Below are 19,901 nucleotides of genomic sequence, written 5' to 3'. Positions count from 1 at the left end.
ATGCACTCCCAGAGGGATTAACATCTCTCCCTCTCCTTCCCCCTCTCCCTCCCATCCCCCTCCCCTCCTTTCTTTGTATGTATGTCTGGTGTGTATATGTGTGTCTGTCTATCTTTCTGTGTCTGCCTGTATTCTCTCTCTTTCTCTGTCTGTCTGTGTCTGTTTGTCTCTCCCTTTATGTATGTGCATTTGTCTCTGTGCATCTGTGTCTGTCTCTCTCCTCCCTCCCCTTGTCTTTCTCTGTGTGTCTGTCTGTCTCTCCCTTTATGCATGTGCATCTGTCTCTGTGTCTGTCTCTCTCCTCCCTCCCCTTCTCCCTCTCTATATGTGTGTGTTGTTCTCTCCCTCTGTGTGTCTGTGTGTCTGTCTGTCTGTGTAGGGGTGTGTGCACACCTATGTGAGCACAGAGGCAGAAGGTACCCAGCACTCTCTTCCATCACCCTCGGTTTATTCCTTGGGTCACTATCTCTCCCTGAACCTAGGGTTTACATTTTCTTTGCTAAGCCAGACACTAGCAATCCTTTCCTCTCAGTCTCCGTTGGAGTTGGGGCTGCAGGTACACCTGGGATGCTCAGCTTGCTACATGCTTTCTGGGATCTAAATTCTGGTCCTTATGATGGCACAGCAAGCAGTCTTAGCCGCTGAGCCAGCTTCCTAGCTCACAGTCTGACTTCTGATCTTCCAGCATTGTCTTTCCCAGACCTGACAAATGCCGGCATTAGCCAGAAAGGCTTTTGCACAACTCTGGGTCCTGAGCACCGCTGGACTAGTGGGTGATAACATCCACACGTGGTAGAGAACAGTATGAGTTCTCTGCAGTCTCCTACCAGCTTGCTGCTGACCTTGGACAAATCCTTTTCACTTTTTTGGATTTGGTTTCTTCAACTAGGGCAAATCTGCCTGCCTATACGTCTCGTTGGATTAAAGGTTAAAACATGACATTTTTTTTCCCAATGGACCCACAAGTTCGTTTACCTCTTCCCTCAGGTACGTAGAAAATATTCTGAAATGACGTATAAAACATGGGAGATCTGGGCTTCGATAATCCATGTAAGACTGCAGTCCAGAATCAGGGCCTATGAAATGAAACGTCTGAGTAACAGACCTGGTCAGTCCAGAGAACACCCACCCCTGGATGCACAGTCCTGGGATGTTTTTATGTGCATGAGTTTTCCTGCCTTGTGCCCATGGGGGCCAGAAGAGGGCAACAGACCTCTGGGAACAGTTGCGCTGGGACTTGAGGTTGGGTTATCTGGAAGAACACCCAATACCTTAACCTCTGAGCCCTCTCTCTCACCCCCACAGAACTGAAATTTTATAGATCCCAGAGGTAAACAGAGTCTACATTATTAAGGGCTTTCATTTTTTTAAAGATTTATTTTATTATTTTTTTATGAGCATTTTGTCTGCCTGTATGTACGGGCTTGCCCGGTGCCCTCGGAGGTTGAAGAGGATCTCTTGGATTCTCCTGAAACTGGAGTTACTGATGGTTGTAAGCCATCATCTGGGTACTGGAAACAGAACCCAGGTTCTCTGCAAGAGTAGCCATTGCCCTCAACTATGTAGTCATCTCTTGAGGGCCCCAGGAACCACGCCCAGTTCTCGTTCCTTTAAGAACTGCATCTCACTGATGTCTATTGTCCCTGTTCTGTACTCCGAGAAACAGAGGCTTGGATAAAGTAAATATGTCAGCGTACATAGCTGGTAGCAGAGCCTAGACTCATCCCAGGGTTGGTGGACTCCAGAGTGTGTGTGGGTACTGGTTCCACAGCTCCTGCTGCCCATGATCTCTGCTGGTGGGGAGGCCTAGGCAAGGGACATGTCTAGGTTAGGGTTTTATTGCTGTGAACAGACACCATGACCGAAGCAACTCTTATAAGGACAACATTTAATTGGGGCTGGCTTACAGGTTCAGAGGGTCAGTCCATTATAATCCAGGTGGGAACATGGCAGCATCCAGGCAGGCATGGTGCAGGAGGAGCTGAGAGTTCTAAATCTTCATCTGGAGGCTGCTAGCAGAATATTAACTTCCCAGCAGCTAGGATGAGGGTCTTATAGCCCACACCCACAGTGACACACCTACTCCAACAAGGCCACACCTCCTAATAGTGCCACTCCCTGGGCTGAACATAGACAAACCATCGCAGGGTAGTACAGGCTAATGTGGCCCTGTGAGGTCTTGGTGGCCTGAGCAGAGGGGTCTGACACAGGACAGAAAGTGAGCTGGAGGAAGAGGCTAGACTAAGTGGGTCAGGCTTGAAGAGCTGGGTCCCAGATGAGGCAGACCAGCATCACCTCCATCAGGAAGCTCCCTGGCCACACCATCACAACTCGGAGCCAGCCTCTTCTGGCACACGTTGTGTTAATCCGTTTGTGTTACTGACACTGCAAATTCTTTCTCTTCTCCCTTGTGACGTCCTCAGGGGCGAGACTCCATTACATATTGCCCAAGGCCCCATACAGCCTAGTGAAGATTAGTGGGTGATTAATGAGAACCCTTGGAGTAAACGATTAATAATGACCATTCCTAAGACTGTAAAACATGATTCATAGACATTCTGTTATTCACGCATTCATTAAAACCCATGCACATTTGCTGAATCGTCAGTAACATTCCTGGCTGGGGATGTGCCCTGTGGGGCAGTTGGGAGTCTAGCATGTTTGAGTCCTGGGTTCAGTTCCCAGCACTATGCTAGGAAAAAAAAAAAAGTCAAGACAGCCTGTCTGTGCCCAAGGGACTCGTGGTGAATTAGGGCCAAACAAAGGCAGAAAAGACAGAGCATTGCATTTGTGGAGCGCAGAGAAAGGTCATCGGAGGTCCCATGAGGGATGAATCAGGGCCGGGTTTGTGAGGAAGGGGACCAGGTGAAGGCCACCATGGACATCTGGGAAGCTGGGGAAGGATGGATCTGTTTGCTAGTTGCTGCCAGGAGGGGAGTGACAAAACACTTTTGATTCGAGGACAGAATGCTTTGAATTTTACGCCTGTTATCTCAAATTACACTAAAAACTGCAGCATCGAGAGCAGCAATGAATGAGCAAACAAACAAACAAACAAACAAATTTCTGTTTTGTGTTCTTCCTGCACTACTCTCATGCAGTACCCACAAGCGGCCACAAGGGGGCAGTGGGTCCTATAGAGCTGATTTATCGTGAGAAGCCATAATGGGGCTGGGAATCCAATGCAAGTCTACTATGCTCTTTAACCTCTGAGGCATCTCTCAAACCCTGAGCTGGCTATTCCTAAGAGATCTGTTTACCTGTGTTGTCTTGGCACCACCTTTACAAACAGGGGAGGACACTGGAGGAGGGAGGCCACCAACGTCCTCACTTTCCAACTGAAGTGATAATGTGGAATGTGGGTGAGGGATGTGTGTCTGGTCCTGTGACATGCATTTGACCCTGGCTCTGCACTGCCTGTTTGGCGCTGTGTTTCCCCTGGAAGTTTTCGTTTCTTTCCTTCCTTTCTTCCTCCCTTTCTTCCTTTCTCTCTCTCTCTCTCTCTTCTTTCTTTCTTTCTTTCTGATTTATTTATTTATTTATTTATTTATTTATTTATTTAATGTATGCAAATACACTGTAGCTGTCCTCAGACACACCAGAAGAGGGCTTCGGATCCCATTACAGATGGTTATGAGCCACCATGTGGTTGCTGTGAATCGAACTCAGGACCTCTGGAAGAGCAGTCAGTGCTATTACCCGCTGCACCATCTCTCCAGCCCTGGAAGTTTTCAGCCCAAGATATGCCCAAACCAAGCAAAGTAAGAGTGAAGCCAGCTCAGGCTGCCCTAGAACTTCTTTTCAACGAACTCATCTGTCACAGAAGGGACCAGAATGTCTCCAGCCATAGCTATTAACTTTCTTTGAGTGGAGCCTTTTAGCCAGCCGCTGAGAAGTGCAAAAGGCCAGCCCCTTCCAGGCAAAGCCACCCAGGGTATCCCATCACAGGCATCTCCTAGCCTTGAGGCTTAGTCCGGTGTGCACGGCAGTTCTCAAGCCTGGCAGCTGTCCTCTGGCTTTGTACCTTTGATAGCCAGCCAGGCTTCTTGGTCATCACCAAGGCAGAAGCCTCTCTGTTGTCCCACCAGGAAGGAGGCAGACTCAGGAGCCTTTCACAGTTCTCTGTCCTCCATGTCCCCAGGATTGGGTCTGTAGTGTTGACACAGTTGTCTTTATCTGTTCCCCATATTCTGCAGCCTCTAACATACTGGCTCCTAGGAAGGGGAAGGTTCTCCTTGTCGGCTGGAGGTGCGGCTGTGGCAGCCTGCATTAAACATACTTGTTTTTCTAAAACAATTTCTTTGATGGCCGTTGCTTTCTCTTCTCTTCCTTTCTTCCTGTGGGCTATTAAGACTGAATCTGTGACAGTGACTGCCCCTTTGACCTCACCATGGATCCTTCCAGCTTTCATACTACAAAGAATCTGACTGTTGGTCTTGGTACTAGATGCCAACCTGTGGCCTAGCTGTCCCTGCATGAACCCTTCTATCTGTGGGTCTTGACCCTAAGATCCCACTGGGTGACTCCCACCTTTCTACTCCATGGAAATGACTTGTCTACCAGCCCACCATAGTCACAGAGTCCTTTGCTGGCAACAGGTGGAGTGGGATAGACAACCTATTGACTCTGGCAGGCCAAACATGGCTCTTGATTGAGCTGAACAGTGCCCTCCACCGGTACTCTTGACTAGGGCTTGTCTGATCATGATACTTACCTAAGGAAGTCTCAACACACACCATTACCTGCGAAATTACCTCTTTGAAAGCTTTTTAGGATAGTGAGTTTCCAAGTGGCTAAAAACTTCCTAGTATTCCTTCTTCACCACCCAAGGCCCTGTGTGGGCAGGCACCTGGATGCTCTGTTTCCAATGTCTGGCACATGTTTTTTTGGGGATGAATCATTACATTTAGAGTGCCCTCAGTTCTAGTGACATTCATCTTTTTTTCTATTTAGAAAAGTAATATACGGGGCTACAGAGATGGCTCAGCAGTTAAGAGCACCGGTTGCTCTTCTGGAAGATCTGGGTTCAGTTCCCAGCACCCACATGTCAGCACGCAACCTTCTGTAACTCCAGTTCCTGGGAAACTCATGCCCTCTTCTGGAGTCCTTGGTCACCAGGCATGCAAATGGTACATAGACATTTATGCAGGCAAAACACCCACACACATGAAACTTAAAAATTTAAAAATTTAAAAAGTAATACGTACTTACTGTAGGAAAACTGAAGAACATATTTTAAATACATAAAAACAAAACTAGCTGCAGCCTGTTCCTTTGCAATAGCCATAGATAATGTTTGACGAGTTTCACTGTGCGTGGATGGCAACCACATGTATTTGCGGCTAGGCTACAGGATGGGCATGGTGCTAGCGTGCATCGGATCCAGATGGCTGGATATTTGGGTCATTTCTGTGGGCTGTTTATTTATTTATCTTATTTTATGTGTATGGATTTTGACCTACATGAATGTATGTATATGTGGATGCCTGTGTCCACAAAGGTCAGAAGGGAGTGTTAGATCCTCTGGAACTCGAATTACAGATGGTTGTTTGCTACTATGTCGGTACTGGGAGTTGAACCCAGGTCTTCTGAAAGAACAAAAATGCTCTAAGATTTGGGTCATTTCGTCAGTGTTTCGGTTCCTTACAATCTACATAAAACTGCACTAAACACCCTTCGGGATCCGTCCTTGTGGGGGTCTTGGACGTAAGGTTTTCAATCAAGGAGTATTTCTTTTTTTTTTTTTTTTTTTTTAAAGATTTATTTATTTATTATATGTAAGTACACTGTAGCTGTCTTCAGACACTCCAGAAGAGGGAGTCAGATCTTGTTACGGATGGTTGTTAGCCACCATGTGGTTGCTGGGATTTGAACTCTGGACCTTCGGAAGAGCAGTCGGGTGCTCTAACCCACTGAGCCATCTCACCAGCCCTCAAGGAGTATTTCTACCAGATAATTAATTCCAAGGTAGAATGTTAAGGGCTTTATATAAACTAATGACTCTTCAGGGCCTTGGCATTGATCCGCAGGGCTCTGCTGTTGAAGGTGTGAGAATTTTCCCCGCCAGAACACTATCATTCAAGATAAAAGAATCCCCAAAAAACTATGGCGAACATAAGGAGGCTCTCAGCTTGCTTGTCTTTGGTGCTGGGGCCATGTGCATCCTGGCAGGTGTCTCACTGTGGAGGCAAGCACAGGTCTCAAGTCACCAGGGGCCCTGGACCGCGGCACTGGACAATCCTTAACATCTTGGGCCAGATGATTCCTAATCTGTCCTGCACTGCAAGATGGCTCGGGGACCTGGCTGTCCATTAGATGGTGACACCCTTCCTTCCTGCCTTTATAACCCCAAAATACCTGTAGATATCCCCAAATGTCCCCTGAGAACAAAACCACCCCTGGTTAAGAACATCTGACTTACTTTATTGGCTTTGAATGACAGAACCAAGTCTAAAGAAACATGAGGAACTTGTACAAAATCTCTTCTTTCTTTCTTTCTTTCTTTCTTTCTTTCTTTCTTTCTTTCTTTCTTTCTCTCTCTCTCTCTCTCTCTCTCTCTCTCTCTCCCTTCCTTCCTTCCTTCCTTCCTTCCTTCCTTCCTTCCTTTCTTTCTTTCTTTCTTTCTTTCTTTCTTTCTTTCTTTCTTTCTTTCTTCCTTCCTTTCTTCCTTTCTTCCTTTCTTCCTTTCTTTCCTCTCTCTCCCTCCCTCCCTCCTTCCCTTTCTTCCTTTCTTTCTTCCTTCCTTCCTTCCTTCCTTCCTTCCTTCCTTTCTTTCTTTCTTTTTTTTTTTGACAGGGTTTCTCTGTCTAGTCCTGGGTCTTCTAGAACTCACTCTGTAGACCAGGCTGGCCTCAAACTCAGAGATCTGCCTGCCTCTGCCTCCTGAGTGCTGGGCTTAAAGGTATGGGTCACAATCCAGGGGCATGGAATTCTCTCTGTGGATCAGATTCATTTTTTCTTCTTGCTGCAGACTAGTTTTCTGTCCATGCTTTGGTACGTGGAAGGAAAGGGCACCTCTAGCATATCTGAACCTGAGGCTAAGGAGAAGTCAAGCCTACAATAGAATCTCTTGGCTCCGAATCCAGATTTGTAGGGAGGGACTCTGATTGGCCCGGACTGGGTGGGTTGCCCATGGCTTATCTAGTCAGTGCTGCTGATAAGGGAGTGCAGTACACAGGGCCCCTGGGTGTCTTGCTGTAATTGCTATGTAGCTATGCAATTTCTGGGAAGGAAGCAGCCGGATCACTGGTCCTAGTAGTCCCCTAGACAGTGTACATTTGAGGGAGGTTTAGCAAGTACACACACAACTGCAAGCTGCAAGCTATAAGCTGCACACTGCCTGAGAGACAGCAGGGGTTCTCTTCAGGCTTAACAGGTGTCACAGTCCCAGGTTCCTAGCCTTAAGGATGACAACTACCGTGCCACCCAGGCTTTGGTTTAGGAGTCTCTGTCCCGGCTGTGTAGCTTACTCAGGCGGTCCACTCTAGAGAGAAAACGTTAGAATCTGGCATTTGCCGGTCCATAAAGATGTTTTATGGAAGAAAGCACTGCAGTCTTTCTTCATGAGGCTGGCTGGAGTGTGCAGACACCAAGGCACAGGCCAACACTGTGTGCCTGTGGCCTCAGGGATTCAGCCTCCAAAAAGAGGGGCAATTGGTGCTTGATTAGTACTGCCTTAAGGCCCTGGCCTTGGGTAGCAAAATATTGCTGGAGAGGATCCTGCCCTAGAGCTGCTGGGTCCCTGGCAGCTGTTTTGACACATTGCTTTATAAGAACTACCCCCCTCCTCTGGCAAGCCATAAATATCCCAAAGGCCTGTCGTGATCTTGTCATCTCTGTGCCCAGAACTTGGGCAGTTCTGTTGTTTTAAAGACATTTCTATTTATGTGGATACCTGTTTCCACTGCATGCATGTCTGTGCATCACATGTCTGCTGGCCATGGAGGCAGAAGAGGGCATTGGATCCCCTGGATGGTTGTGGGCTGCCATATGAGTGCTGGGAACTGAACTCAGGTCCTCTGGGAGAGCAGCCAGGGCTTCGGACTGCTGAGCCACCTCTCCAGATCCCCGAATTGTGCTATGAAACAGCGGAGCAGTAAGCAAGCCTCCCCCTGTGCCAGGGTGTGTATGAATAGCTCACCAGTCAGACACTTTTATTATGGTCATTTCACAGATGTTGGGACATAGAAAGGCCAACATGCCCATGATCATCCAGTAACAGAGCCACAATTCATCAAAGGGCTCCTGGGTTTCTAGGGGAAACGTCCCGGAATTACTCTGGCTTAAGAAGGGCAGCTCAGAAGCAGTGTGTTCCTGCCCTGCCCTGTTGGGCGATGGGTAGATTCACTGACTTGACAATGTCTCTGAAGGAGAAGTGGTGATCATAAATACCTTTATTGCAATAAGACATGTGTAGCTTCTGCAACATTTGTTCTTCCTAAGACAGGATCTCACTAGGTAGCCCAGGCTGGCCCCAGACTGGTGATCCTCTGAGTACTGGGATTGCAGGAACATTCCACCATGCCTTGCTTGAACCATACTGTTGAAGGGGTTGGTCTTTTTTGGGGGGGGGGGCGGGGTGTTGTTTGTTGTCTTGTTTGAGGCAGGGTCTTACTATTTAGTCCTGGTGTTTGGTCTACTATGTAGCTTAAAGTGGCCTCAAGTTTATGAAAAGTCCTCTTCTAATCCTAGCACTCAGGAGGCAGAGGCAAGCAGATCTCTGGAACTTTGAGGCCAGCCTGGTCTACATAGTAAGTTTCAGGCCCGCTAGGGCTATGTAGATATACTCTGTCTCAAAACAAAAATAAAAACAAAAACCAAGTACTTTCCTATTTGCTATCATTCTTAGATGCTGTGCAGCAGAGGCCGCCATCATTTCCACCCTAGGGAAGGAATTAAATTCTAAGAGAAGTGACTCATCAAGACCCCACAGCCTATGGGCTGGAACTTCCTTCACTGTGGCAGCTCATGAGAGTATTGGATTGTTGCCAGTTTGACACAGTATGTGAGACTAAATTTGCCCAAAAACTACTAAGTAGGAGGGCTGAGGTTCAAAACCTGACTCAGGCTCCCGAGCACCAACTTGATTCTCAAGAATGGGTCATCTTTGCTGAATGAATGTCATGGAAAGATTGGGGATGAAGATAGAGGGGAAGGGAGGAATCTGTCTGTCTGTCTGTCTATCATCTATCTTTATCTATCCATCTGTCTGTGCATCCATCCATTTGTCCATTCATCCATAGATCATCTATCTAATCCATCTGTCTGTCAGTCTGTCCATCCATCTGTCCACCCGCCCATCCATCTGTCCATCCATCCATCCATCATCCATCTATCTTCTCTCTCTCTCTCTCTCTCTCTCTCCCCCTCCATCCATCCATCTGTCCATCCGTCCGCCCATCTATCTACCAATCTATCATACTAGGAAATGGTAGGAGGAGCAGATGGTAGAATTGCAGAGTAGATGCAATCAGTGTTTTCCCTGAAGGGAACCTGAGTGGTTGCTGACTGACTGATTGATACACCCTAGAGCTTAAACATCTATCCTGTCTCAGCCCCTGCTTTCTTCTGGAGAAAATAATCGGTAGGACAGAGCCTGAGTCTTTTCTGGCAGTGTGCTGGGAGGATGACACTGGGTATGTTAGCTTTGAGCTGCCTGGAGAGGAGGAGCCTGAGCTTCAGATTGTCACTCTGAGATGTCTAGGACATCAACTAAAAATATTCAAGCAACCATTTCTAGCGGCTCCAGTTCAGTTACATCCTATTTTAGGGGAGGATATTGGGATGTTCAGAAAAACTGAAACCTGAGGTACTCCTCTCCTGAGACCTGAGGTGCTCCTCTCCTGAATCCTTCCAGGTCCAGGCCACTTCAGTGGTTCCTGCTGTTACATTCTCTTGGAGAGTCCCCGCAGCCTTCCCAGACACCCCGTGTCAGAAAAACCTTGCTATATATTCCAATATACAAAGGTCACTTTCCTAGGTGGTGAAAATATAATTGAGCATTTGTTCTTCTCCCTGGGGGAATGCCCAGATGTCCTGCCCTTGATCTTCAAGGCTGGTTCTCTGAGTCAAAGCATCGCAGGCATCCCTGCCCTTCCAAAGAGCCTCCTTGAAGCCTGCCTCCTAGCATAGCTGTAGCCATTTTGTTCCATGCCTGCAAACTATTTCATATTGTTGCTGTAATATACCTGCCAGTAGTTGATGCACAGAAATAACTTAGAGCAGAGTCATGCTGACCATGTACCCTGTTATGTTCTGTATGTTATGAGGTTTGTTAATCTTAAGAAATTCCGCAACCATATGCTTCACTTAGGAACCATCAAATTAAAGGTCACTATGAACGGTTATGTCTGAAACAGCTTGAGTCAGGGCTGACTGCCGGGCGGCGCTTCCAGCACCTGTGTGTGAGCTCACTGTGGCTTTTGCACTTTTAGCCTTTAGAAGCTGGCCTTGTGAAATGTTCGGGGTTGTAGCTTCAGCTCCTGAAATCTGAGCTATGTCCCTGATTGATCAGTCTTGGGGTAAACGTTCATAAACTACCCCTGTCTGACCGAGATCAGTGTTTGTGTGGTTTGTGGGATGACTCCTGAATCCCAACAACTCCACGTAGGAAACAGGGGTGTAGGAATGATGGCTTTGCCAGAGACAAGGGTCTGATTCACACAGAAGCTGAGGTAAAGCCAGAGACCCTGTACCCACTTTAGAGACTTCCAAGCTAGAGAATGCCAGAACCAAGATGGCACCCAGGACTCTGAGGAAGAGGGTGGGCCTCCCTGGGCCAGTTCGGAATCCTTTCCCTGGAGACCCAGGCAGTCACGGTAAGACAAGTACAGGGTAACCAGGAAGATGGGAGGAATTGTGAGGCCAAGGGGAATGGGGCGTCTCTTGCTTGGGAGGCTGGAGGGAGACCACCCCCAAGGCCCAGCACAGCAAGTGAGCAGGTGGCCAGTGCGGGCTGAGGATGTCCTTTTCCCGTGAGGAGTGACAATAGGACAGAGTATGGAAGTTTAGCAGTCTTCCGGGCCCGGGGATTGGGGAGTCTGAGCATCTTTGGGTAACAAAGTTGAGGCGAGCCAGGAGGGACTTGGGTGACCTGTAATCAGCAGTAAGCCAGAATTTGTGGCCTGTCACCTCATTGTGTTTAGAGATTTTTCAGGGACTGCCCTCTATGAAACCTGCTCTTAAAAGAGAGAAACCGGTGCTGGGCGTGGTGGCTCACACCTTTAATCCCAGGACTCGGGAGGCAGAGGCAGGCAGATTTCTGAGTTCGAGGCCAATCTGGTCTACAAAGTGATTTCCAGGACAGTCAGGACTACACAGAGAAACCCTGTCTCAAAAAAACAAAACAAAACAAAAAAAGAGAGAGAGAGAGAAACCATGCTTGCATTAAGTTCGTTTGTATAAGTTCTAGAACCATCAGTGTGAATCCGCAGTGGTGGAAATGAGAACACCGTAGATCCAGTGGGAATTTTCTGAAGCAACGGGGACTTTTATTCTGTATCTTGGTTTAATGTGCTGGTTATTTGCCTAAGCATATTAAACTGCTCACTTAAAATTCATTTTACTGAACATAAGCCATATATCAAATAGATAAGCAAAATCATCTTGTCACACTATTCTTGGAAGGGAGAAGATTTCTTTTTTACTGTAGGGAGGTAGATGGCTGCCTGCCCCCAAGACAAGAAGCAGTTGAGTGAACTTGAAAGCCTTTGGCTTTGACCCAGTCTCTAGCTTTAATCTTGCTCTGTTGTGATCTTAGATGTCTGGGTTTTCTGTGTTCTAGCTCCTAAAATGGGCTGGGGGGTTCTGATAACTGAATGGGTCAGGTTTCTTCATTCATTCCTGTAGAAAGCCTTCCCCCAACGCCTCATGGTCTCTCTGTGAGTGCCGTCTTCCTCCCCACACACCGGCTTTGGAACCTATGCGATCCCCATCTCTGTGTGGACAACAGTGTACTCTGACAGTTACAGAACCTTGCAGTGTTTGGCGAAGAATCAAGCTGTAAATAAGGAATCTGCAAACATCCAGAGCTTGCTGTATTATATTTTATCCTGTGGTCCCTGTGACAGCTGAGCTCGGTTGTCAACTTGAGTACATCCGAAATCAACTAAGAAAACCAGAGCCGCTGGGAACCCCTATGAGGGGTTTTCTTAACCAGGTTACTTGAAGCAGGAAGATCCACCCTACCTAAATCTGGGCCATGCTTTCTGGTGGCCACGGAAGTAAAAGGGCGTGGAAGGAAGGGGACTTTGTTTTCTCCCTGCTTGCTTTCACGCTTGCTAGCGAAGTCGTTCATCCTGTCGCTGCAGCTTGTACTAAGTCCTAACTTCTTCAGGATTCTGACATAGACCAAAGGCAAGTAGCTCTCCTGAAATCCTCCAGGACTGCAGCACCAGTTGGGACTGCCAAGATATCTATCAAGTATGGGATTCTTAGCCTTTCTGCTTTGAGGCAACCATTGCAAACCTAGCTAGACCACAGCCTGTAAGCCACTGTAATAAATCTGCTTTAAATACATAATTAACTAATATAATTGTTTAATATGTTATATGATCAGTTTTCTTTCTTAGTTTCTTTGCTTCTTTTCTTTCTTTATTGAGACAGAGTTTCTCTAGACTAGGCTGTCCTCAAACTCAGAGATTCACTGGCCTCTGCTTCCCAAATACTGTGATTAAAGGTTTGCGCCACCACCGCCCTGCAGTTCTCTTTGAGAGAACCTTAACACATCCTTCCTCCTTCTAGTCTCTAAGGCCTGTATGTTGACTCTCTTCTCAACTTCCATATCTTGGTGGGGAGGCTATGGCTTTGCTCAGCTCTGCATTGTCCTTATTTGTTTGTTTGTTTTTCAAGATGAGGTTTCTCTGTGTCACCTTGGCTGTCCTGGAACTTACTCTGCAGACCAGGCCTTGAACCCAAAAGATTGGCTTGTCTCTGCCTCCCCCGTGCTGGGATTAAAGGTGTGGGTTATCATCACCAGGCTAAATTCCTATTTAGTATAAGATGTGTTCAATAGGTGCTTAGCCAGTGAGTAACTAGTGGGTAGATCAGAGCACAGGTGACAAGGACAAAGTGCTTGGCAGAGTGGGGAACCTAGTGACAGCATGAGTGAGTGGAGAAAGGTGACTCGGTGAACACAAATTGAAGCCCTTAATGGAGGGACACTGGTTTCCTGCCAAAGACTGTATGATGGCAGCGACCAAATAGTCCAGAGATGAGTCCAGAATGGGGCAGCCTGATGGACGGCATTAGGAAAGAGTTGCCCCATGTGTACTCCTGCTGAGTGTCCCTCTGTCCCTCCATTGCTCCTACCTTCCTTCCCTCCCTCTCTTCCCTCTCTCCAGCCTACTGTCTGCCGCACTTCCAAGGAGACAGTAGTGTAAGAAGACCGAGGCAGGAAATGCCTCGGAGGGCCAGAGCCAGGAAACCAAGCCAGTGACCGTCCCTTCTCCAATCTTCTTGCCTCCCATGACACCTCACCCCGAGCAGATGCCTCCCCTGTCTTTCAGCCACAGAGCGGGAGTGTCTGTCAGGAGTTTGCATATTTATTTGCTCTGTAACGTTTACAGGGATTTAGTGTTTAATAACTGTCACTCCAATATATCTTTCCTTAATCCCTTCAGATCTGCCGCTGTAGCAATTTTAAATATTTATCAACACTGTTTGTGTGTTTGCTGGTTGGGCTGCAATCTTCGTGTAATTAAAGATTTACAAGACTCAGTTTGAGATTTGTGCAGGCTTGGTGAGATTACAGGGGAAGGGAGGGGAGATCTGGTCTTGGAGCCTGCTGTTTGGAATTTGAGGCTGGAGTTGGCTTTCCTGGGAAAGGTTCCACAGGCCCTCTCCTTCACCGCTCTTCCACACAGGTATTCAGTGCGGATGGCATGTGTGGTAAGATGCAGGCAACGTGTCTGAATTCTGCCTCCCTTCGGCGGGTGGCAGGCGGCAGAGCAGAAAAAGGCTACTGCTGATTCGCAGTTTACATTTTAGCAGCAGAGACAGACAAAAAATATGGGAATGACTTGTTTGCTTGCTTTGTTTTTTTGAGATGAGACAGAGTTTCTCTGTGTGGCCCTGTCTGTCCTATAACTGTGTAGACCAAGCTGGCCTTAAACCCAAAGATCTACCTGCCTTTCCCTCTCAAGTGGTGGGAATAAAGGCATGTGCCACCACCACACAGAGAGAAAGCTTAAAAAAAACCCAAAACATCATTTTAGATCTTGAAAGATAAAGGAATGAATTCCTTGGTTTTGTTTCTGTTGTTTGTTTTTGTAGTGCTGAGAATGAAAGCCAGGGTCTTCACTCTAGGCAAGTCCTCTACCACTAGAGGACTTGTGCACATCCCTACCCCAGAGGGGTTAATAGAAACTGGCTATGGAAAGCCTGGAAATTTCTGAAAGAATAAGGAGAGGTCATAGGATCGAAAGAAAGCCCGAAGGACAAAAAAAAAAAAAAAACAAAAAAAACAACAAAAAAAAAAACAAAACACGGGTGGGCACTGGGTTGTGTTGGGGTCTTTGTGACAGGACACATCTGACAGACACTCTGTCATTCTTTGCAGGGGAGGCCAGTGGGTCTTGACCTAAAGTTCCATCAGGATTATATTGGAGCATGGTGACAGGCTTTTAATCTCAGCACTCGAGAGGCAGAGACAGGTGGATCTCTGTGAGTTACCGGTCACCCTGAACTATATAAAGAGCTCCAGGCCAGCCAGGGCTATATACAGCGAGACCCTGAGTCAAGACAAAACCAAAAAAGATTGTACCCACTGGGGAGGAGTGGCCACCTGGTGATTGATGGTGATGCCTCAGTGATGGTGATGTCAAAGTAGAAGCCATGAGCAGAGACTGCTGAACACAGTTGGTTGGAATCAGGCCTTTCCCAGCATGGCTGTGCTGGACCCAGGCTGAGCAAGAAGCCACAAACACACACAAAACTAGGAGAAGAGAATGGCCAGTGCAAAGGGCAAAGGGGTCACTAAGCTTTCATGGGCCTCCTCTCACAGACTGGGATTGCGAAATGGATTCTCTTCAGTGCTCCCTCTCCCAGTACCACATAAACAGCCAGGATGTCGTTTCTTCCAAATGGAGTAGAGGGCTCGGATCCAGAGGGCAGCCTCCCAGCGCTGAACTTCAGTTACGCTAACTTCAGGAGGCCAGCAGGGGATAGGAAGCTATGGTAGTTCTGTAGATTCAGGATTGGTGGGGTAGGAAGTCTTCAGAACATGTATAGTTCTGTGTTGAGTTGAGGACACAGAAACAGATCCTTACAGTAGGCCAGTGACAGAGGCAGGTTGGACTGGGTTGAAAGTATCTTCTCTAAAATAGGTATTTACTGATGGAAATTCCCCTACCCACATTAATGGTGTTCACCATTTTGATATACTTTGTTTTTAGTATTTCCCAGTTTTCCTTTACTTTGGACCACGGATAGACTAAACCCCTGGTCACTGGGCAGATCATGATCATACAATTCAAGCGGCCTATCATGGCTGACCTAGCTATAAGTTCAGTCACTGAAGCAGTGCTACACAGATTAGGTCAAGTGTTAAAGGAGTTGGTGGCCACATAGATGCTGATGGTACCTGTGACTGAGAGGAGCAGGTCATGGAAGCTGTGTGCACACCTGCTCCAGCGCTGCCGTGTTTCTCTCGTCTATACCTGTGACTGCATGGAGAATGACGGAGGGGGATGGAGAGGGCCTTGCTTAATTCTTTATGTCATGTTGATATTCACTCAAGTGAACAACTCTAGTGTTGTTTCTCCTCAGGAGTAGCCACAGGGTAGAAAACAAATCTTCCAGTTGACCAGTATGGGTTGATGATTCATTTATTTAGAAAGACATAGCCTGGGACAACGATCTCACCAATTCCTGGACATTGTTGATGATTCAGCCAGGTGGCCAGACACTTGGGAGGGGTAAGATTCAAGGCTTGCTGACAAGGAAGTTTAGGAAAAAGGTTTTGTGTGTGAGCCTCTAGGAGTGGGCACAGGATTTGAGGATATTTGTATTCACGGTCTGTATCTACTGAATTCCTGTTGGAAACTGGGTAGACAAGATGACCCACTTCACAAATGCTCATTAATCTTCATCCCCAATGACGCAGGGTTTGTTTAGTCTGCTGAGGCACAGTGGCCCTGTTGACACAGCTGGGGACGGAGGTGGCTGGGACTTAAGCACAAAGACTCACCAGGATATTGCCATTTTAAAATGTTCAATATTCTGAAGCAGAGCCTACCTGGAACCCATGATTTGATGCCACCAGCCAACTGATGATTTGAGATCCTGGCCATGAGAGAGCTTCAATTTGACCTTTCGAACAGACCTTTCTAGTGGAAAGAGGCTCACCATCAACCAATGACTTTTATAGTGATGGGGGTCCGTGGGCCTTTTTTATTTGCTTGCTTCTTTGCCAAAGGTTAGATTCCTGATGAACTAGGAAGAGAGACCTTACTAAAGCAGAGTTAAGATGTGCTGTAGTCAAGACTAATGACTAAAATTGATCAAGAGTCCAGAGACAGGTCTGGAAAGATGGCTCAGCAATTAAGAGCACACTGGCTACTCTCCCAGAGGGCCTGGGTTCTATTCCGAGCACACACATGGTGATTTGTAACCAGCTAAAACTAGTAACTCCATCTCCAGTGGATTCAGCAGCCTCTTCTGTCTTGCATGGGCACCAGGCACATATACGGTGCACAGATATACATGCAGGCAAAAAGCCCCTACACATTGGACATTATTTAAAAACAAAAAAGAGCCCAGAGACAACCTGTGAGTTGTAAACGAATCAGGAGCAGTGGCCAGAGTGCATGGAGAACCATTCACTGCATTCCTGCTTGGCACAGGGCTCAAGTGTTGCAGTGTGACGAGGTGTATTGGGGACAGTGTGTAAACCATGCTGGGGAGGAGAGTAGAAGGCAGGGATGTTTCTCATCGAGTCGGGATCTTGTATGTTCTCCACCACAGTGGTTCATACATTGAGTGGGAAAAGGAAAGGAAGGACTCAGTCTGGATGTCCTTTGTCCTGGAAAGGACTTCCGAGATTGTCTAGCCTGGCCCTAGCCAGGGTGGGCTCTCTTTGCTAGCATTTCCCAGCTAGAAGCCACCATAGCTGAGAGCTGTCAAGGCATCTTGCTTTCTGTGCACAAACCTCAGAGCTGTCACACATGTGGACCAGTGGTGAAGAGGAGCTTTAAGGACTTCTTAAGGTCACAGAATTCATAAACAACAGAGCCAGGAATCAAGACCAGAAGACATGGGCCCTGCAGCTTAAGTGCCGTCTCGACTGCTTGAGTACATACTCCAACAGCGCCTGTCACCTCTCAGGATCCCTGTGTTAGCTAGCTTTGTTAGATAATGTCCACACTGGGCTGAAAGGTGTCTCAGTGGTTATCCAATGACCCCAGTTCAGTCCTAGCACCTGGATGATGGAAAGAGAGAACTGACTCCCTATGTTGTCCTCTGACCTTCACATGTCCATCACAGGCTTTCGCACATGCACACACACAAATGTAATACAAACTTTTAGAGAGAAAACATCCCCATGTTGTTGAGTGGAAACCCACCTCCTTAAAACTCACATACAGAGTTCTGTCATCTGAGAACTCTTTACCTCTTTCTTCCACATCTTTTTGGGTCTCACGGGCCACCATACATCCTCGTCCTACCTAGCCTCACCCTATACTGATGGAGCTCAAATTCCCCAGACTGTGGCTCTCAGGCCAAGCAAGGTGAAGTCAGTGTGGTTTCAGGGTCATTATCTGTTGCCTAGCCACTGCAGTCATTAATGTCATTTCACCTCATGTTAGCTTTTTTTTTTTTTTTTTTTTTTTTTGTTGTTGTTTTGTTTTGGCAAGAGAAATTCTTTAACTGGTCTGGCCTTCTTGCCTGAGTCATGGAAGAGCGTGGCTCAAACAGGAAGTCCTATGAGAGAGCAAGACCTGCACGCTTCCCTGGGTCATGTGTGATCCTAGAACCAGTATCTAAGTACGGGAGTGGAGTGGAGGGGGCAGGAGGAAGGGGAAGTGGGCTGCACATACCTGAGTGTTACCCCGGTGTTGGGGTACTTGGCAATTGTCTTTTCTGAGGAGTCTGCAGATGCTTGTATGCACACGTCACATGATGGAGCAGGGGAAGCCAGAACAGCAGCCCAATCTCATCTGTCTGTGTGTCTTTCTGTTCTCCCTTCGGACATCACTTGAAAGCCAATGGCATGGTGGTGCACACCTTTAATCCCAGCACTTGGGAGGCAGAGGCAGGAGGATTTCTGAGTTTGAGGCCAGCCTGGTCTACAGAGTGAGTTCTAGGACAGCCTGGACTACACAGAGAAACCCTGTCTCCAAACAAACAAACAAACAAACAAACAAACAAGCAAACAAGAAAGCCAATATTCAGAGTGAACTGAACCTGGGACCTGCATAGTTTTCTCCACGTTCATCTCATCCCTCGGGGAGATGGAGAGGGCTGTTCCCACTGGCTCATACCTGCTCACACCTGCTCACACCAGGGCCTCTCTGAACAGGCTCTGTCCAGCCTCTAACTGTGGGCTGGAGGCTTCAGTTCTGTGGTATACTTCTCCCGTGGACTCTGTGCTCATTGATTTTGATTTTCTCCTCATTGAGATTTCATGTGGCTCCTGGTGGGCAGCTCAAGCAGGCCTAGGTTACTCCATTCCTTTGGAGTCCCCCAACAGGGGACTTCGAGGGAGCCCTCGGGGGTATAACAGACAGAGGAAGGCCAGGTAGAGTTCAGCTCCCCTTCTTCCTGACTGTTGCTCATCCTTTCTGTCCTGGGTGCTGTCTGGTCTCCAGAGTGGCTGATGGGAGAGGGAGTCTGAGAAGCCTGACCACCTCAGAGAACTTTAGAGGCCCTGCCCCCGAGGCCCCTCTTCCCAGAGGGAGAGGAAGGATGCTCTGTGCCCTTTCTCTTATCATACCTGTTTGTATTCCCTCAGCAGCAGCTCGGAGCTTTGCCAGGACTCAGAGAAAAGCTTCGTCAGCAGCAGAGAAGTCTTGTGTATGCTAGTAGAAATGAGGTCTCGGTTCGGGTCTCAGCTGTGTGACCTTGAGTAAGCAAATCATCTAATGTCTTTGAGACCCATGTTTCCTACCTGTCTGCTGTCTGAGGGCTGCCTTGCTTGCCCTCCTGACCTGTGTATGGGGAAAGGGTCTGTAATGGGAGGTGCTGAGCAGGTGAGGAGGATGGCTGGGGTAGGGTGGACAGTAGCACCCATGTCCTGGCTCTGCCAGCCAGTGTGGACTGGTGGCTTCCCTTCCTCATTCTAGCTTGTTGTGAGTTTTAAGGATTATGGTGGGAGTCAGTGATGTTTAGAGACCATGATAGTGTGGTTGGTACCCGGTAGGAAGGATCATGAGCCTGAGCTTATGAGTACCCAGAATTCCTTGGTGCCAGGCACACTAGCTTTAGGGATTCAGATGGAATCGGGACCCGAATTCAGCCCTGGCCAGGCCAGGTGGGCAGAGCTGTGTGTGACAGTGTGGGATGGACCCTGTGACCTCGTCTACACAGCTGCTCCAAGGCTTGCAACATCTCACTCCCAGCACAGTGATGCCTGCTGGGGTCTGGACCTAGGGCCCTGCAGCCAGTAGTAGAGAAGACTTGGAGTTTCAAACCTGGCCCAGCTGAAAGGGGCACCGAGGTGGCAGGGTTTCCCTGCTAAACTGAGGAAGAATTATGTTCTGACGCTTCTGCCTGCGTGATCCCAGGTTTTTTCTACCGGCATCAGGAGCCTGGGGTTTCCACCAGGGCAGGGAAGCATCTTAGCCCCAGCTTTCACACCATCCCTGTGGGCTGTGGCTTGGGGATAGGCTTCACCACACACCACAGGAAAGGAGGCGTCTGAGGTCACAGCGGCCACAGCTCTGTGAACCATTAGACTCTGGTTC

At 47.8% G+C, this 19,901-nt stretch overlaps 1 long non-coding RNA gene across 1 annotated transcript; it reads left to right on the top strand.

The window, feature by feature from the left end:
• Window positions 1-316: 316 nt before the first annotated feature.
• Window positions 317-10,355, top strand: Gm38687. Its single transcript, XR_878531.1, has 2 exons — window positions 317-987; window positions 8,849-10,355. It is a non-coding gene; the product is annotated as a predicted gene, 38687 (long non-coding RNA).
• The last annotated feature ends 9,546 nt before the right edge of the window (window positions 10,356-19,901 follow it).

Source organism: Mus musculus, chromosome 1, assembly GCF_000001635.26.
Source record: "Mus musculus strain C57BL/6J chromosome 1, GRCm38.p6 C57BL/6J".
Taxonomy (NCBI): Eukaryota; Metazoa; Chordata; class Mammalia; order Rodentia; family Muridae; genus Mus; species Mus musculus.
This window is presented reverse-complemented; position numbering and strand designations above follow the sequence as displayed.